The sequence below is a fragment of the Ambystoma mexicanum genome, chromosome 6q (assembly GCF_040938575.1).
Source record: "Ambystoma mexicanum isolate Mex_15411 chromosome 6q, UKY_AmexF1_1, whole genome shotgun sequence".
Lineage (NCBI taxonomy): Eukaryota > Metazoa > Chordata > Amphibia > Caudata > Ambystomatidae > Ambystoma > Ambystoma mexicanum.
Window position 1 is genome coordinate 37,300,560 of NC_090937.1, and position 19,232 is coordinate 37,319,791.

The following is a 19,232-nucleotide window of genomic DNA, read 5'->3' on the forward strand; positions in this document are numbered from 1 at the left end:
CCCATTTTCAAAATGAAGTCATCCAAATGAGGATTGAGCAGAACCTGCTCCTGAGTTATTTGCAAAGCAGTCATCAAAAAGTCACAGAGCACAAATGCATCCTTGCTTTTGCGCAAACTGCATTTGTGCATGCACAAGTTCATTAGCACTAGGGCAAATTACATCTGCACTAATGTTAATGCAATAGTATGAGCACAAACAATGGCAGCAAACTGGCAAAATGCAATAGGGATCCATGATCTGGCCATGGAAGATAACCTCCCCAAAAACAAAAAATTGAACAAATTTATTTAAGCAATGAGCCACGAGCAGGGGGGGCGGGCATTACCACTTCAGGCAATGCCCCGGGCCCATAGTTACCGGCCCGAGCGAAGACCGGGGTACTAAAAGCAGTTCTGTTTCTGTTCTGAAAACGCTCTGGCATACCGGAACAGGAAAACTTTTTTTTACAAATTGGCCGTCGGCGTAGGGAAACAAAAGTCAGTTTTTCCTTTTTATGGCGGCCATTGAAAAAAGAAAACAAATAAATGCCCGCCAATGAAACGGAAGAAGGGACTATGTGTAGTGCCTTCTCTCTTTCCATGGCGCCCATTAAAAAAAGTAAACAAAAAAGTCCACCATTGACAGGAGAGAAGGGACTACGTGTAGCATTAACACCATGAAGGTGTTAATGCTACATGTTAATTGTGACTTGATGACCATTCCACCAATATGGCACCCAGAAAGATTGTATGTCATTAGGTTCTTACCGGTCTAGTTGCAGTAAACACGGCCAAGCAATGATAAAAAAAGCCAGCATCTTCAATAAAGCAAGATTTGAGCAGCCAATTCTTCCATGCAGTGTTCAAGGAGGATTTAAGAAAGCTGTTTTTGAACCGAAGATTGCATCATTCTTGATGTTTTATCGATTTTTCATGTGTTTATTTCACACTAAGTACAGATAGTAAAATCTTCCCTCAGGTGAGATTTTTTATTTGTTTCATTTTCATAAAATTATTTCTTAGCTTTTTCAGAGAACTGAGTTAGTGGATCAAAGATAAATTGATATATTAGGTAGTTTGTGTCCCCACTATGTCCAAACCTGCTTAAGGGCATATTTTGGGACAAGAACTCTCCTCAACAATTTTACGAATATTGCCTATTTTTTTGAGGCACGCGCGAGGAATATTTTTGTCTTTCTCTTTATTAAAAGATGCAGTGTACTGATAGTAAAAAATAATATTTTTCCCTATGGTTTGTCACTTCTAAGGTTATTTGTTGCCACAAACTATCTATTGGCTATGCCTCTGAGGAAGATCTCACAACAACCCAAGGGATTGAAACATGTTGGGCTAGGTCGACATGATAATGGACTGTATATAAACAATGTATTTTGGACCTGTAAAGTAACAATTCCTTGTTCTTATTGTGTGTTTGTATTTGTGGTGTGTTGTGAAATGTCCTATGAAGTAAGATGACAATAGAGTGTATTCATCTATAACTGAATTGTATTAATGGCCAGAGGAGTATCTCATTGTATACAAACCTAGTAACAGGAGCAAACATTTATAGTCTCCCTGCTAATTTGAAATTTAGTACATATTGACTGACAGTGTTTCTATGCTGTATGTGTATATACAATGATAACATATTCTTCACATCACCATTTAGAGTATGATGATTTTGGAATGCCATATGTGTCATATATCAGTGCACATAATGAATGGAAGATAAAGACAACTCATGTGCTGAAGAATGAACACTAAACAGTCGGGTAAACTGGCCACCAAACCCTGTTGATAGGCAAAGAGCTGTCACACCTTTCCCACTTTCTCACCTGTTTGTCCTTGATTGCAGTCTTCACTGATCGGGTCTTGTACAGGAAAGGATGTAAGTCTTTGGGTTCCAGTGTGAGGAGTATCGACTGCCTTAAGCAGAGTTGCGTTCAGTATCCAGGAAGATTACGGCGGCGGAATCCAGGAAGGAAGGGGAACAGGTGTCCAATGCTCAGAGGGTGCCGGGGAGCCCGCAGCACCGAGCACAAGACGGAGTCCAGGATGAAAGGGAGAATGGCCTGGCAGAAGCAAGGTAGGAAAAAGAAGGGGATTCCAGGAAGGAGGAAAAGGGAGGTAACTGGAAAATAGCACTGATAAACAGAAACAATACACTCGCCAAACAACTCGGAACAGTAGCGTTGAGACGCTCAGAGCTGCGGGGGCATGTCTATTTTCTAGGAAGCAGCACGTTGCCTGTAAACACTAGAGAGCAGCGTTTCTGTGATGTCGGCCATGTTGGGAGAATCACCGACCTGATGTTGCGGTGCATCATGGACCACGAAGTCCAGAAGGGCCGAAATCAGTGGTTCATGACAAAAGCCTGAATATATTTTATCGAAAACAAAACTGTTCTCAGTTATAGTGGGCCACCCACCAAAGAGAAAAATGATACATGTATTGGCCCAGTACGAAAACTGATCTTAGGACCAATGATTTATCCCAAATATTGTAAATTGGCTGAAACAAACGGATTAAGGACTCACCATGTACCAAACGTTTCTTTAAAACGCATTCAATAAGCATCAGTTGGCCCTGACAAAGCTCCTAGAATACGAAACATGTGCTGGCCTAAAACACACAAGTAATGCACAAACAATGAATTTGGAATCTCAGATTTGCTATGAAGAGAACTACAACCCTCAGGTAGTAGGGGAGGGGAATATTCACACAGTCTGAGCTATTTATGTAACCCTTCGGGAGAATCTGCAAGGAGCAGGCTTCAACATCCAGGACAAAAGTACTCATAGTTAAGCAATGTTTGAAATGCAAATACACTGCCGACTACAGGATCATGATCCAGAGAGATTCTGACAGACAACAGATGATCTTAGATCAAGGTCCTGGCTTCCAAAAACAGAATATCTGATATTGATACGTCTAATCGATATCTCCCCTCCCTTCTCCCTCATCCACATAATCAATGAGGGAGATCAGTAATTCTTTCAGCCTGTTGCACCATTGCTGAGATGTCATAAAAGGTTTGGTAAGAGGGGATAATAGCACATCACAGAGTATGCAATAGCAAGGCCTTGACAACTGGGATAAAGATAAAAGTTAAAAAAGTGTAAGGATGCAATACATATCCCTCTCCTATATCCCCATCTAGAAATAATTATGAGATTTCGCGAGTGTGGGGCGTTCATGGTCCAGTACAGGAAGGTTTTAGCATCCAAAAGCAAACGATGACAAGAGCAGAAGCCCCAGTCCATCTCTGAGAGAGGCGGGAGGGTACCCCGTACCCTGTGACATGGAAGACCCTAGGCTGGAGTCCTCCATGTCATGGGGTGGGGTGGGGGGGGGGGTTTCGAACCCTATGCCTTCAAAAAGAAATTGTTTGTTTTTGAAGCCACTCAGCCATCATAAAGAAATTATTTTGATTATGGTTCGGTCCTTAACTGAAATAATTTCTTAATGAAGTTATAGTGACTTAAAAAAGAAACAATGGGGCTCATTCTGACCATGCCGGTCCGGAAACAACGGTGCTGGTAAGCTTACAGGCACTGTTGTTTCCGGACCGGCATATTACAGGTCTGCCTGGTGGGGCTGCCGTGCCCGACAGGTCTGACCCTGCCAGGCACAGCAGCCACGGTAGGCAGACCTGTCACGGAAGCACCGGCACCGTTAACAATGGTGCAGGTGCTTCTGTGTCCCCATTCCCGTGGAGTCTGGGGTTTAACGAAATTACCGGCACCTGATTTCCCAGCCGCCGGACTTGAAATAGCACGGTGGCACCGGGAAGTCAGGCCATAGTAATTTTTTATGGGTCTGGCGGCAACCCGCCGGTAGCTCCGGCACGGTTACCGCTGGACCCGTAATGAGCCCCAATTTCTTTTTTAAGTAATAGGGCCCCCCCTCAACTCCATGAGGTGTGCGTGTATGAGTCTATGGTGAAAGGGTGCACACTCAAATGTATAGCCGGCTGCCTGTGTGTGTATGGTGAAAGGGTGCACACTTAAATGTATGGGTGGCTGTGGGGGTGTGCCTGCATGGTGAAAGGGTGCACACATAAATGTATAGGTGGCTACCTGTGTGAGTGTATGGTGAAAGGGTGCACACTTAAATGTGTGGATGACTGGGTGTGTATAAGGTGAATGGTGTGTGTGCTTGTGTACAGGGGCACAAGAAAACCTTCATTTCGGGGGGCTAACCCTTCAAATGTTGGGAGAGGCGCTAACTTCACATGCGGTGGGGAGGGGGAAACTTATTTGTGTGGGCGCATCCAAATTATTTACGCATTTTAATGAGACTATTCTAGTGCAGATTCAATGTTACAAGCAGTTAACTCTCTCCTATAAGTCTCCTGTTCCCTCTCTACCCTTCCAATCACTCCCCTGGCATGCAAGTACTAAACCCACATCACGATTTCAATCGCCTAAACAATGTGGCATTTGAATGCAGGTACTAACAGTGAAATGCTTTACTTTGGTAATTGCTGGGTTCTTGTTAACAGCAAAAACCAGGTGCCGTTTAAAATCTGTGTCCTGTTCGGTCTGGCAACTGCTCTAAAGGTTAGCCAAGTTGAGTCAATATAGCCCAAAATGTCAGGGGGGGTAGTGCTGAAGCCCAGTCAACTCAATGGTGTTGCGCTACTACTTGTGTTTAATGCCTTGCTTACTCCTAGCCCTATTCTTCCTCGTCCCAGTACTTATATACGAGGCGGTACGTGTGTTTGAGGCACTCTGCCTCATACAAAAGTACTGGGAAGAGGTAGAGGTACATGGAGGTAATGCCTGATTTAGCTACCTGTAATCTTCATCACTCCTAGTCCCACTGTTCCTCATCCCAGTACTTACCTATGAGGCAAGGAGCCTCATACGAAAGCTCTGGGACAAGGAAGAGGGACGCAGAGGTAATTCTGGGCCAAGGAGCTGATTGTGGAGGTTGGGGTGGTGGGTGGGAGGGAGAGTGGATGTGTGGGGGGCAGGATTGTGTGATAAATCATGATTGGTTGTCCATGTCCAGGCTAAGCAGGCATGATATGTGGTATTAGTGGCTAGAGAGGCATTTTGATTTAGCCAGTCTAGTCATTCCTCAGTTTGGTATGACTTTCTTTTAACTGGACATTTCTGATAAAGTAGTCTTGCTAACTTTAATTACCTGGCTAGATTGGCATTTGGGTGCTGCCAGTCTAGCCATTTCTTACTGCGGCATTGTATATTTTTTTGGGCATCTGTGATAAAATGATATGATGTGATTCAAGTCATTTATAATGCGCCTGTACACAAGTGTACACAAGGGAGGGATGAAAGAGGGAGGACAAGACAAACAATCTCTCTAGGCCTTGTGTCATTGTGAGAACGAGAAGTGCAAGGGAAAAGGGAGCAGGGAAGTGCAAATGAGAGGGGAGGGGAAAACAGGGCAGCAATGCTCTCAGTAAGTGCAGCCACGGCAGAGCAGCTATTGGTTGTGCAAGGAGAACAATGGACTGCAGGGTTACAGTTACAGCCCCTAAGTGCATGGTAGGCCCGGAGGCAGTGCAAGGGTGACCAATCAAGAAAGAGCCTGGACTCAGAGAGACTCTGAGGGTAGCCAAGCAGCCAGTCGGTACAGCAGACAGGTAGGTCAGGTAGGTCAGCAGGGGGGGAGAGAGAGCGAAAGCAGCAGAGAAGAGGAAAGCTTTTAGCTGCTTCCGAAACTTCAGGTTGTCCGCCTCAAGTTTGAGAGGGGCAGGGAGGCCATTCCAGTTGGAGGCACCAGCAGAGGAGAGAGGTCTACCCCCACTCTCTGCCTGGAGAAATGTCTAAGCCTTAGAGAGTTGGAGGTAGCTGAGTGAAGGGTTAGAGAAAGAAGGTATTTTGGAAGAGAGCATTGGATTTAGTGTTGGCACTGGCCCCAGAAAGCCTTGTGGGCAATGCAAAGGTTCTTGAACTTGATCCTTACAGCCAGTGGAGAGATTTCAGGGCTGGAGAAATACAATCCCAGGGCTTGAGGCCAAGGCTAAGTCTTGCAGTCCTGTTCTGGATTATTTGCAGATGACGGAGACTACAGGAAGACAGATTGAGAAAGTGGCTGTTGCAGTAGTCCAGCTTAGAGACAGTGAGCTTCTGGTGGAGAGTGAGAAAGGGAAGAGTCCCTTTGAGGAGGAGCAGCTGGTAGTGGGACTTCTTGGTGATGTCCGAGATGTTAGGAGAGCAAGAGAGTGTGGCGTTGTAGATGACACCAAGGTTTTTTGCCTCGCAGGAAGGCAAAGGAAGAGGGCCAAAGGTGGTCTGCTATAGTGAGAGAGGAAACACAGTGGCAAGGGTCCCAATGAGAAGGATCTCTGTCATACTGGCATTAAGGCAGAGATTGTTGGAGGCGCACCAATCCTGAATCGTGGATAGACAGTCAGGAATGAGCAAGAGAGGAGAGGAGGATGAGGGGAGCCTGAAGGAAAGCTGAGTCATCCGCACAACACTGAAAGTTAGAGGATAAGGTAGAGATCAGGGAGGCCAAAGTGGCCAAGTAGAGGTTGAAAAACCAGCGTGAGAGGATAGAGCCCTGGGGAATGCCACAGGTAGAGAGAGGTGGCGGAGAGAACGGGACCACGATCGACCTGGGAGTGGAGTGGCGGTCCAAGTGGAAGTAGGTCAGTCACTCTAGGGTCTGATCTGTGATGCCCAGGTTCTCACAGAGTCGATTGATCAGGATGGCGATGTTGACCCTGTCGAAAGCAGAGGAAAGATGAAGGATGAGAATAGAAGGAATGCTGGAATCAAAGTTAGAGAGCAGCACAGGTGTTAAGGAGTGCAGTTTCCATGCCTCTGGCAGCTCTGAAGCCAGACTGATGGTCATGGAGACAACCAACAGATTCAGTGTGGGGAGTAAGCTGGGAGATGGCAAGCTTTTCCAAGAGTTTGCTCAGGAAAGGTGGAGATTGAGCGATAGTTTTCCAGCAGGTAGGATCAGCAGACTGCTTCTTGAGGAGTGGGTGCACAAGGGAGTGCTCAAAGGGAGAGGGGAACATTGCAGTGGCGAAAGAGTGATTACAGAAATCAGCCAAGGCTGGAGTGAGGGTGTCAATATGGGCTTTGATGGTTCTGGAGGAGCAGCGGAGCACCTGTTTGGACGACACTTTCATAGATCGGACTTGTCTAGAAACCTCGTCAGGTGTTGTCAGAGAGAAAGAGGAAAAAGGAGGAGGAGAGAAGAGATGGCCAAAATGGGCCGAGAGAGGAAGAGGACATAGAGGACAGAATGTCTTGAGATTTAGCAGAGAAATGAGAGGCCAGAGCTGTACAGAGGGCATGGGAGGGAACAGAAGAGGTATAGACCACAACAGGATTGACCAGTTCCTTGCAGATTTTAAAGAGTTTGGCCGTGTTGTTCGAGGCCATGGAGACACATGCTTTATTGTGTGCTCTCTTCTTGATGAGTGTTATTGCTTTGACTGGCATTTTGCTGAAAACAGTCTAGGTATGTCTAAATGTGGCCTAGCATTCTGTACTATAATGTTATTACGTGTTTACACTGGTCTACATTGTGCAGCCAGTTGGAAGCATTAATGTTCCTGTGCACTGTTCGTGACTTGCATGTATTGGATTGTGTTACCCTACAAAACAATTGCAAACACTCTGGCTTTATAGCCAATTTATCTCAGAAAGTGTGCTGTATATTGCATTAAAACACATATTTATATCTTTTTCCTAGTGCAGTGTGCGGCATACCCCTTCAGCAGCACGTTCATGCGTGTTGTGCAAGCGTGACAGTCTAGGCCGGCCCAGAGTGGGGCGCAACCCATGATTTGTTGCCGAGTTGGGGGGCCCCCTCAGCATGGCTCGCAGGGGGGCCCCCACATTTTGTGTTACGCCACTGCTAAAACCCTGAAGGATACAATCCTGCTCAGCAAGCCATAGGCTTGCAAGAGTAAGCCATAAAGCACGGATTAGAATTCCTACACCACTATAAAGGGTCTGTAGATTTCTAATCTATTGAGGACAGCACAGGGGCAATGCGCTGGTCTTGGAAGGCTCAAATCCTGGAGCCACACTTAGAAGCCAAACTCAGGTAAGGTATTAGGTGCGTTATAAAAAAAAAAAACTATTAAATAAATAAATTAATTGAATGGTCGTTAATGTTTGAAAAGAAATGCTACATGAGGATTAAAACAGAGGCAGTGCGCACACCTTGTTTCCTAGAGTAAGGGCATACTTAGGATAAAGTGGTTCTGCTTTTCTAACATAGGCCCTAATAATGAGCCAAGCAGTAAAAGTAAAAACATGTAGTATTTTAAATACTGTCTCTTCTTACTGACTCCCCTTGCCCCCGTGGTTATCTCATGCGGTATTTTGGGTGTTGTGTGCACGTAGTAAATATAGCATGGCTATGAGTTCGAAATGTGTTTGGTCTTTCTGCTTATTTTTAAGTCTACCCAAAAGGTGCAAAAAGAATGCAACTTTAATATTTAATAAAACATCATAAAACAAATCAAAACAAAAAAGCAGGAGGAGCAGTAGGTGCAGTATGAGGGGGTGGAGGAGGGTGGAAAAGGCTTGGGGGGCTGCTTGTGGTACAAGGGTACCTGCCTGCCTCTGTGGAGGAATTACTCTGAATACCGTGCCTATCGAGTGCTAAAATGAGCTGGTGTGTGGGATCCGGGTTTCCCCATACTACTATGTAAGAAATTAAATGCACGTCGAAAGCATTCATTGCAGGCAGCTTTTACTTGTTCACAACCTTGAGAGGAAAATGGGAGCTTACAAGTGAGTTTGTCTCACTTTACTCTTTCCTTCTCCCCCTCCATCTTGTGAATTTTTAAAAATGCATGCAGGGTACCCCTCAGAATGAAAGTGCTAACGTTGGTGGTCCCCTGCATGCAAATAAAATCACATGAAAAATGAGGCTCATAGTATTTGTTAGAATTTCTTGGTATTTTTTACTTCTTCATTTAAAACTTCTTTTATTTTAATAAAGCAAATGCCATCTCTACAACTGAAGTTTCAGACACAGACTGAGATCCGCACCTCTTTGAATCCAACCATCCCACTCGCGAGCTAGAAACTGGTAGGAAATTCATCTTTTTCCAAAAGTATGAATCCCACTTTTTTGGTGGTGGCTCGTGCGCTTTAAAACAAAGTGGTGTCAATAAATGCCCTATTTTGCATGTGGGGCCAGTGAGTGATGTTCATCTCCAAGAAAATCTTTCTGACAATGGGATCAAGAAATTCCTTTCGCAACCCAGTGTTCCCTATATATTGACCAAAGAGTCATAGGTTGTACAGGACATTCTGAAAAGCATCTAACAAAATATGCCAACTCTCTGGAGTCTGACAGCTAGGAGTATTATTTCTTCTTATCAAAAATGTACCCACCAAGTTCAACAGTGACCTTAATGCGTAGGACACATTTGTGTGCCACATCACAAAACAACAACGGACAGAGGATAACACAAGCTAACCCTCTAGTCAAAATGTCAATCATTGATCGCAGGCCAGAGTAAATTACACCAGTTTGAAATACTGTGATAGGGAGGACATGTAATCAAAGTAAAACCGCCAGGAGATAACTTTAACTCTTGTCTCAATATGACTCCCCATGTTAACTCCATTATAGCATCGACTACATAGTATATCAGATTGTATAAGAAGATTCGCCCTTTCCTCGAGGATCACCACCGGACCCAGCTGGCCAGAGCCATTACAGGTTCAAAGATGTATCCATCTATTGCCCTCTATATGGGGTGCACCACACCATCAATCTCTGCATTTCAAGCCCTTCAGCATTGCTTGAACAGTGGTTAATGCTCCCCTTTTGATAATGTAACCGCAGTACATCACACATTACACTGGCTGCCAATTCAAGCACACATTGTACGTAAAGTGACTTCTTGAACTCACAGAACACTTTACCAGAATGCTCATTAATCTCCGAATGACCAGGATCATCCAGGAGCCAAGCAATTATCCCAATGCAATTCTACCCTGAAAATGGCATCCTCTGCTGCCCAAGACACCCTTACCTGGACAACTTCCTATCACCTTACAGCCTCAGCCTAACTTATTATCATTTTAAAAAAACATCTTAAGACAGATGTATTTGCTAGATAGTTCATATTCCTGCAGTTCATAAACCCAATTTGTTATCCCTCGCTGAGTCCAGCACTTGTTTGCCTTCAAGGCCTTCTGAGCATTATAAAAATACCTTAACATAGACATCATTGTTTCTGTTCCAGTTAACCGCCCATGGCAGAGTGCTGACACCAGGGACTGGGGTACTTTCAGTTGAATACAGATGTTGATCAAATATTTTGGGTTGGTTCTGATTATATGAGGTTCAAAGTGTCAACCTGTGAGGCAGCGGCTACAGGCACCAGACCTGGTGAAGGCTACAGGTTGTGTTAGTAAATATTTCATTAAGAAAATGTGTGATAGAAAATAAAATATCACCTCTAGCAGTTAGTTACAAGTTCATGGATTGTATGCTAAAAAGAAAACTACCAATAGAATTGCTGATGTAATATGGCAGGGTGTTGCCATCTCGTACAATATTTCTTTTTTTCTGTTTTCATTCCATATTCAATGCCATTTACTGCCTCCCCGGTGAGCCTAGTAGCACCGCCTCGGAAACTGTGTATTGTAAATCTCCATGTGCATTCCCTATGTTATGTTATTGGGATTTATAGCGTGATCCGCTGCCATGTGCACGGTCTCCAGGCACTCTAGTGGATCAGTGCATATTTTCTGTGCGGCAATTTGATATATGAGCCCTCGCCTATCACATTAAAGCATGTCTCAAGATAATTTGCCTTTAACTGTTCCAAAATGTAACTGCTTAGAGCTGCAGCTTCCACAGCTGTGTTGTGCATCTATAATCAGCACTCCTTCTGCGGCCAAATGTAATGGGAATAAATGAGAAAGTTCTCTATCGTTCTACAGTAGCTGGTATTTCTGCATGCGGTAAATTGTTTGCAGCCTGACTGTACAGATCCTTCAAAATAGATATTGCAGTAAAAAAGATCACCTCGATACAAAACATAATTGGTAAAGCACTTACAAATTTGTATGTAAGTATGTTGGGTACTATATGAAGATGTAGACCAATTCAGGGTTGTGCACATAGCTTTGGTCGGTGGGCGAGTTCTGAGAACATGTGCACAGTGGATGAGGAGGGCAGTGACTTTGTTTCCAGAGCAGCAGCATAGAGTGCTAGCAGAGCTCTTTAGCAGGAAATGATATGTATGTTTAAGTACCTTTCAGAAGGGCAGAATGTATGGGGGTGCATCAGATGAGAAGAGTGATGCTCGCCCAGATCTAGCATGCAAAGCAGCTCTAGTTCAATATCCAATAGAGCAGTACTATTGTCAACCACTCGCATCTTCTGTCACTCAGCTGAACCTTGGGGTCCACAAGTCAGCTCTGGCCTGGATTGCCTCCTACCTGGCAGGCCACCCTTAAAACTCTCCTGGAACTCACAAACCTCTGAATCCCTCTCCCATTTGGCACCAGCCTAAGGATCAGTTCTTCTTGGATCCAAGCTCTTCACCCTATGCCACTGCCATAGGAAGACATCAATTGTCCTCTGTCTTTCACTACCATCTCTTTGCTGACAATACAGAAAACGTGTTCTCCTTTCCCTCTTTCACCCAAGCCATTTTAGGGCGAATTAACTATTTTACTGTGATCCATCACTGGATGGCTCTCCATTGGCTCATAATGAACTCTTTGGCTCGCAACACCATCCCTTCCCTTCCCTCTGCTATCTCCATCTCCCTGATATTCTTTCTCCCTCACCCAAAGCTCACAACCTTACAGTCCTCTTTGATTGCAACTCCAACTGCACTGGTTTGTAGGGGTGGGCTTGAAGAACGAGTGCACATTTTGTACATAAAGCAAGTTTATTGTACAATTATCCAAGGAACATTTAGATGGTGTTGTAGGGCCAAACTAACCCAAGTGTCAACAAACCACATCAGTTGACATCTTATATACATTTTGCAACAGCTAAAACACTCCCAGATCCTTCATTACAATCCACCCCCACATGTGATTGGACAAAGCCCTCTTCAAAGAAATGCCATCTTTCTTCAATTCCTACATTTTCATTGGTAGCCCTTATGTTAACTATCATCTTCATTTCATGTTTAGAACACACCTCTTGTTTGGATTTGTGTGGCGGGTTATGACATCATCATTCAGTGTAAAATGTGTATGCAAACATAATTAATTATTAGCAATAACTGGCCTAAGCCCTTTTAACTTTAATATTTAATTACACGTGGTCCGCGCAAATATTTCAAGTGATTTAAGGAAGGCTGGGTAAATAATTTCTCTTTGAGTTAGCGATACTATCTCATTCCCCAGGTCACTAGTTTCATTGGAAATTTCTAATCTAAATAGCTGCCAATTTATTGCCCATAGTACATCTGAAAATACAATTGAAACTCCTGGTTTTCCCATTAGATAGCCTTGTTCCTTGACTCACCCCTTGTTTTACTGCCAGCCACAAAAACTAGCGAAACCCCTTCTTTCACGCTCCCATGCATCAGGAGATTACCTCTACCGCCTGCAATATTCATCAGACCATAAAACCCATGGGCAGTTTCTGCAGCTGAGCTGACCGTGAAGCTTGTGAAGTTACTTAATCACCCATCCCCTAACCTCTGCTGCCTCACAGAATCAGTTTCTCAACTGTCAAAGTTCACTTTACAAACAGCCCCATCTACTGTACTTTGAAAAAGCTCACTATACTGAGATTCATGAATTCCCCATGTGTAAATCGTGTTTATGTTACATTTGGTGGTTGTAACATTTTGACTTTCTGCGCGCATGCAAGCTAATATGTATACGTTCTAGACAAACAGTAACTCTAAAAGTAACATATCCCATCCATAATTACCAACACTCAATATATACAAAATTGCAACATTGTGCTCAGTCGGCCTCCACCCCCAGTAATCAATACGGTGCACACAACATAAACCCCTCATAATCATGGGGACCCTTCCTCACCACCCCAACAAGTTCATAATTACCACTCCCTCTTCTGCTTGTATTAACCTTTCCAACATTTGGAAAAAACATCAATTTCTTACTCATCACTCTATGTAAACTCTAATCTCCACCCTCGTGCTCACCAACCTCGAATACTGCTCATGTCTACTCCTTGGCCTTCTACTCTACTACTTCCTACCTCTAGACAAAGTCCTCAACTTTGCTACTCAAACAATTTACAACCTTCCCAAATCCTCCCCTAATTCTACCTAGCGGCACAATGCTGGTTTGCTCCACATATACAACAACTCCCTTTTCAAGTTCCTTCCCCTACACTGTAAAGCTATCAAAGCTCCTGCTCTTCAGTACCTGCCTGACTGTATCCCTGTCTACTGACCATCTTGTACCCTCCACTCGTCTTCTGCACTCAACCTCACGTTCCCAGCCCGTGTGCCTCTTGCTTCCACTCTTTCACCCTGCTGCATTGGAACTCGTAGCCCATCATAATCAAAGCCAGCGCGACTGCGCGCCTCGCCCAAGCTCATCTTAAACTTCAACATGTTAGTAAATGAGGGTGTTCCTTGCACCCTTTCACCTATCCTCCCTACCTGATCCCACCACTCCCTCCAGTTGTGCACTATAATGTTTGTATTACATCTGTGCAGTACTCCTCTTTAGTCTGTAGCACTGGCCCTCATGGTCTAATGCTATCTGTGTAAGTGACCTATTTTTTGTTTCATCCCTGTTCTATGTTCCACTTTCTTCACATTCTTATATACTGGCTGACCACTTGTGGTCATATCTTTGTGATATTGCACAGGCACACTTCCTGGGAATGCTCCATTATCTATAAATGTGCTATTGTAAGTCATTTCTGACTAAAATGGTCATTCCTGTTCTTCAGAGAATTACAAATAGAAATCAGTGACTGCTAGATAGCCTTCCTCTGAACCACTGCCACTACACACACAACAGGTTAAACCACAAGCTTAAGGGGAGTAGTCTCTTGCTCGACTATGACATGGTTTTGCCTGTAAATGGCATATGGACATGATGGATGAACCCAGGGGATGCTCTCTAAAATAAGTGCACCCACTGATTCTGCCATGAAAGAGAGGGGTGTTCTTTTACATGCTGTGATATTGTGGAGATTAAGCTGTACCAGTCAACTCTACTAATACATTATTACGGTTATACACATCACAAGCAGAGGAGCTGCTGCCATTCACATTTAGATTGTTAGCACTTCCTGGCCGCAATATTCAGTTGACAGGATATGGCCACATTAGGAACAAAGTCAGTTTTGGTTATCATGTTGGAGTTGCAGAAACAACTCATGTTAATCGGGAGGGGTGTGTGATTATACTCTTTAATGGCAGGATAGACTGACGGCCAAGGCCCCCAATAATGGCTACCCAAATCGCATGACCAGCACTTTCCATGAACTCAATAGGGGCAAAAGCGATGCTAAAGGATCATTCCTTGAATTATTTTCGGCTCTGTTCTAAGAAGCATGACCCTGAATTGACCTTTCTTTTGGTAGAGTCACAGATAATGTGTCTTTGGGAGACTGAACCCTTGAAAAATTATTCAGGGAGATTTTTATGAGTTATCACATTTCAGCAAATAATGGTGCTCGAAGATACCCTGTTGGTGCTTGGTGGCTATTAGGCGGCAACACACATGGGTTGCTGGAGTTTTATCACATCCAAAATCTAATTGTCACATAGCAAGGGTTTAAGACAATTTTTCCAAGCAATATTAATAATCTGCTCCTACAATCTAACATAGTACCTCTGAAACTTTCGGAATTAGAGAAGCCTTTAGATTCTCATGGAAAATTGGCTCATTCTTGGTGGTCTATTGTTAAGATTGTAGCAAGCGACCTTATTGTTCAATATGAACCAATTTAAGCTTGCATCGAGATTTCTAAGGAGGAGGACAATGCATGGTAGGTTTGTTCCTTCAGTGTTTCCCCGCTTGGCCTCAACATCCTCTGGTCTGCTGATTACGTTCACCAAGCAGGGTTATGAGCTTGCAATGGACATCACCAAGAGTATGTCCTGGCAAAGCCCACTTCTTTATTAAAGAAGAAGCCATTTTGACAATATTTTATTGAACATAGCTAGCTAGAAATGTGCCGAATGCTAAGTCACCGAGAGTAATCATAACCCACTTGTGTTACCTCTGCCTTTCCCTAATTTGCACAGCTCTAGTCATACGAAATGAACCTGACTTAAAATGCTTTGTTGCACATATTTAGTTCACATTTGGACAATCCAGTGCCTGTTTTCTGATGAGGGTACATCTGGATTTAAATGTGAATGCTTTGCAGCTATGATATCCTTAGTAGAAGCCCCTAGAGATTTGGGAAGGGACGGCCATGTTCTGATTCAAAGCTTGCACAGTGTCCAAAAACACTCATTAAAATGAAAGGGGAGGTGGAAGAACACAGTTGGGAACTGCTTAAGAAATCCTTGCATTCATCCAGTCATCAGCTTTTTGAGCATATAGTACTTTCATGTGTGGCTGGTACAAAGCCCAATCAAGAAGCCTATAGAACGGTAGCATCCTGGCATTCCCACTTCTTGAATTTGTTTTTCCTTGGACATGTAGCCCACCACAAAAGGAAATTAGGGATGAAACTGTAGTTCTCTCCCCTAATGACTTTCTGCATTTCTCAGTGGGGTAGATTTGAAATCATATGAGCTCTCAGAGGGCAGAGAAGGCCACTTGACCCTTTACACTCATATGAGCCTACTTCAAATAAAGCTCAAATGTGTATTCCTTACCTGAGCCACTTCTTTAACACAATTAATCAAAAGTAATACTCTGCTGCATTAATGGTATGGGGCCAAAATTATCACTGTGCATAAAAATGGTGACAATGATGTGCCTAGTAACCTTCATCCCATCTCACTTGTAGATTGGTTGGAACATCTCTCCGGGAAGGATTTTGAAACACAAATAGAAAAGTGGTTTGTTCAAAGACTCTCAAATATCTCACCTGCAGTCATGAATTCAGACCAAAATAGGAATGCAAGGATCAAGTGTTCAGGTTATATTTACTGTTTCCGAAGTTTGTCATTCCTCACCAGAACGCATTTAATCTCTTGTTTGTATATTAGAGAATTGTGTATGACAGAGAGATTGTGGAGAGTTTTATTGGTTCCAGTAATCTTGCAACAACCTGAACTAAAGCTATTGGCCCTCAAGATTTCATCTATGCTCCTGACACAGAACCCTTAGTAACCCACATGTGGACAGGGGTCAGGGAACTTCCGGGATGCACGCATCAACTCAACAACAAAGTTATCTTGCATTTTCACTCTTCCCTCACTAACCACACCCACCACAATCCCTTTCATATCTGCCAGAGTGCCTCAAGACCATGAAAATATCAGAGGTGGGTGGTATAAAACCCTGTAACGAAACATTATATAAGATAACAATGCAACATAATCAGGCGTTAGTATGTTGGTTCTGGGTGGCAAAGTGTCTAAGCCATTCCTGATGAAAATGATGTGCACCATTACAGTGCCAACCCTCTTCAAGTTGAATATGGATGACTTTTATGTAGACCTATCAAGGTTAGAGGCAGATGCCATAAGGATAGGAGGGGAAAGATCAGTATGTTATTGTCCACTGAGGATGCAGCATTGCAAAAACCCCAATAAGGCCTGGGGAAACAGCTAAACAGATTCCAGGAGATCTGTGTACTAAAGGCTATCCCTATTAACATGATAAAAATGGAATGCATGTCATGCTATCATCAATGGCAGCAAAACGTCAACTTACAAGTAGGAAAACTGTAAATTGAAAGAGTCTCCACTATTACCTAACTTGACACCTGATTACTGAAACAGGGCTGTAGAAGGCTCACATAGAGAAAAGTGAGTTAATTTTAAGACAAGGACTGTAGCTCCATGTCTTTAGAAGTATATAGAAGGCAATCCTACATGGCCACCCTTTTTAGTGAAGAATTGTGATTTTTTGATAAACTGGGATAATTATCCACCAATGTGTAATCTTTTCTCAAAGGTTTTCATGCCATCCCAAAGCAGACAGCTATCATTTGCCTTCTCCAAATACTCAGGTTATAAAGTATTACATTCAGTGCCATTTTAAAACCGATTATAGAATGGGTAAAGATTTGGGTAAAGATCACACTTGTCCAAATACAGAGAAGTCCTACTTGACAAATGTAACTTTACTGGGTTTGTAGTCCCCCATGGTTTAAAAGTTTGAATAAATATCAATCTAATATTGGTGTACAATACTTGTGGGTCCCCCTGAGCACTCAAGTAATCATTAACCTGAGGATATTAAATCAGAATTTCAGTATTGAGTAGTTAATGACACGTTAACAAGGTGTTTTAGTAGAAAGTTGGCAATGGCATTTCTTGATACCAAACCTCTGAGTGTGAAAAACATCGAACTAGATTGGACATAGCCTTTTATAGCCCTAATTTTGTACACAAACCTCAGCAGAGGTCTCCTCTCACTTGCTGAATTTTCTCCTAAGTGGTCAAATGTGAATTTTGACTAATGAGGGCACTTCTTTGATGCAAAAGAAGCTCTTCTGCATTTTCTGAGAAAGGCAGAATGTACTGGTGCAGTATTCGGGTTTCAGAAGGGAGGACAAACAGGCAAGAAATACAATAAGGAATTCAAAAAGGATATCTTCTCATTGGAAAAAGGTGCAAAAGGGACTTATCCAGTCTCAAGGGCCCCAATGGATGGAACATGGGGACAAGGTCTGTTCAATGTACCGTAATACAATGTCTGGTGGTTTGACAGCATTGAGCCCTCTGGTTCGATGCAGTGTAGACGATTCAAAAGTGACTCAACGGGTTCAATGCAGTAGAACATGGATCCTGGCTGTTCTGCCCCCAAATGCTGTGAGATCCACTATGGGGGCTCAATGACAGAGTGATTCCTTTCAAGTTCTGCTCTCACATCCTAGGGAGGTTTGGTGCAGAGTGGCAGGTACAGTTCATCACCAAGAGTTATACTCAATGTTCCACAGGAGTGCTTGCCAGTGACCTTTCAACGCAATTGCTGAGAATTTTTCAAAAATAGTCTCCCAAAAGAGGTCCAAACAAATACTTTCTTAAGTATTGGATGGTCCAAGAATTAGTGGGAGGGTCCCTCTTTTGTAGGCAAAATACCACTGCTAATTGCACAAAAGCAAGCCTCCTTTAAGGGTTTCAAACTCTATCCATGTGACAAGTGGTCCTTGCCTTCTTGCATCATCCCCAAAGTGCGTTGTGCTAAAGGAAGTGGAGAAGCCAGGAAGAATGGAAAGGTAGAGAAGCAAGATAGAGGAATATTTCCCCAATTGTGATGAGCTCCCCTAGCCATGCCCCTTTCTCAGACCTACAACTGTGGTGTGAGCCTAATCCTCTTGTGTGGGGTGTGCCCTTGTACTCCTGTTTCCCATGATAGCTCCTGCTGAGGGGCTGTCTTGTTGGAGAGGGGTGTTACCTAACCTCACAAAGAGAAGCAGCCCCACTTGCTATGGTACAGGTGGGTGCAGCCGAGGTAGCCAGTCTAGGGGGAATACACACAGCCTGTCCATATCTGGTCTGGGGCACAGTGTTGACACAAGTATCATACGAATCAGGTGTGGCTTTACTGATTGTATGAAATACCAGCCAGCATACCCAAAACTAAGGTATAGTTTATGTTTGAAGATTAAACATGATCAGGCAGAAAATGTCTTATAATCATGTAGTTTGGGAACTGAGGTGCACACTGTAAATTCAGCCTATGTGCTTTAGTGACTTTGCTGTCACCTCGGCACATAGCTTGAGAAGTTACTCCTCACTGATGATGCCCAATGAGGCCAAATCTTGCCTATGATTGTAAACCTTCCTTAGAACCTTTTGTCATAGGTCTCCACCAGATTAGGAGTAATAGTTATCTGTTATATGTAAATAGTGACCCTTGTTTGAGCCCACTTATATGACATTTAGGGAGCTATTTATTTCATGCCTATGTTATGTTTCCTTCACCAATTGATGTTATGTGCCATATACGCGGTTTGTGGTTTGCTGTATGTTGTATTATTAAGGTATTTTTTCTTTATTTCATTTGATCTAACATTTTGCAGATTGTACCATTTATGTGAATTCTATACTAGATTATAAAAATATATTTTGCAATATTATGTCAAGTGATTGATTCATTGATCGTCATCCAATTAGTTTGATGAAACATGCGTTTTCCTTGTTTTGTTGTCATCTTGATAATTGGGGTGATCAAGAAGGTTGCTCAGCAATATTCT

The 19,232-nt window shown here is 43.3% G+C and overlaps 1 protein-coding gene across 15 annotated transcripts in view; it reads right to left on the minus strand.

Annotated features, from left to right (window-relative positions):
• MAPK10 (mitogen-activated protein kinase 10) overlaps positions 1–19,232 on the minus strand; it is a 928,972-nt gene that overhangs the window by 622,571 nt on the left and 287,169 nt on the right. The window lies entirely within an intron of this gene.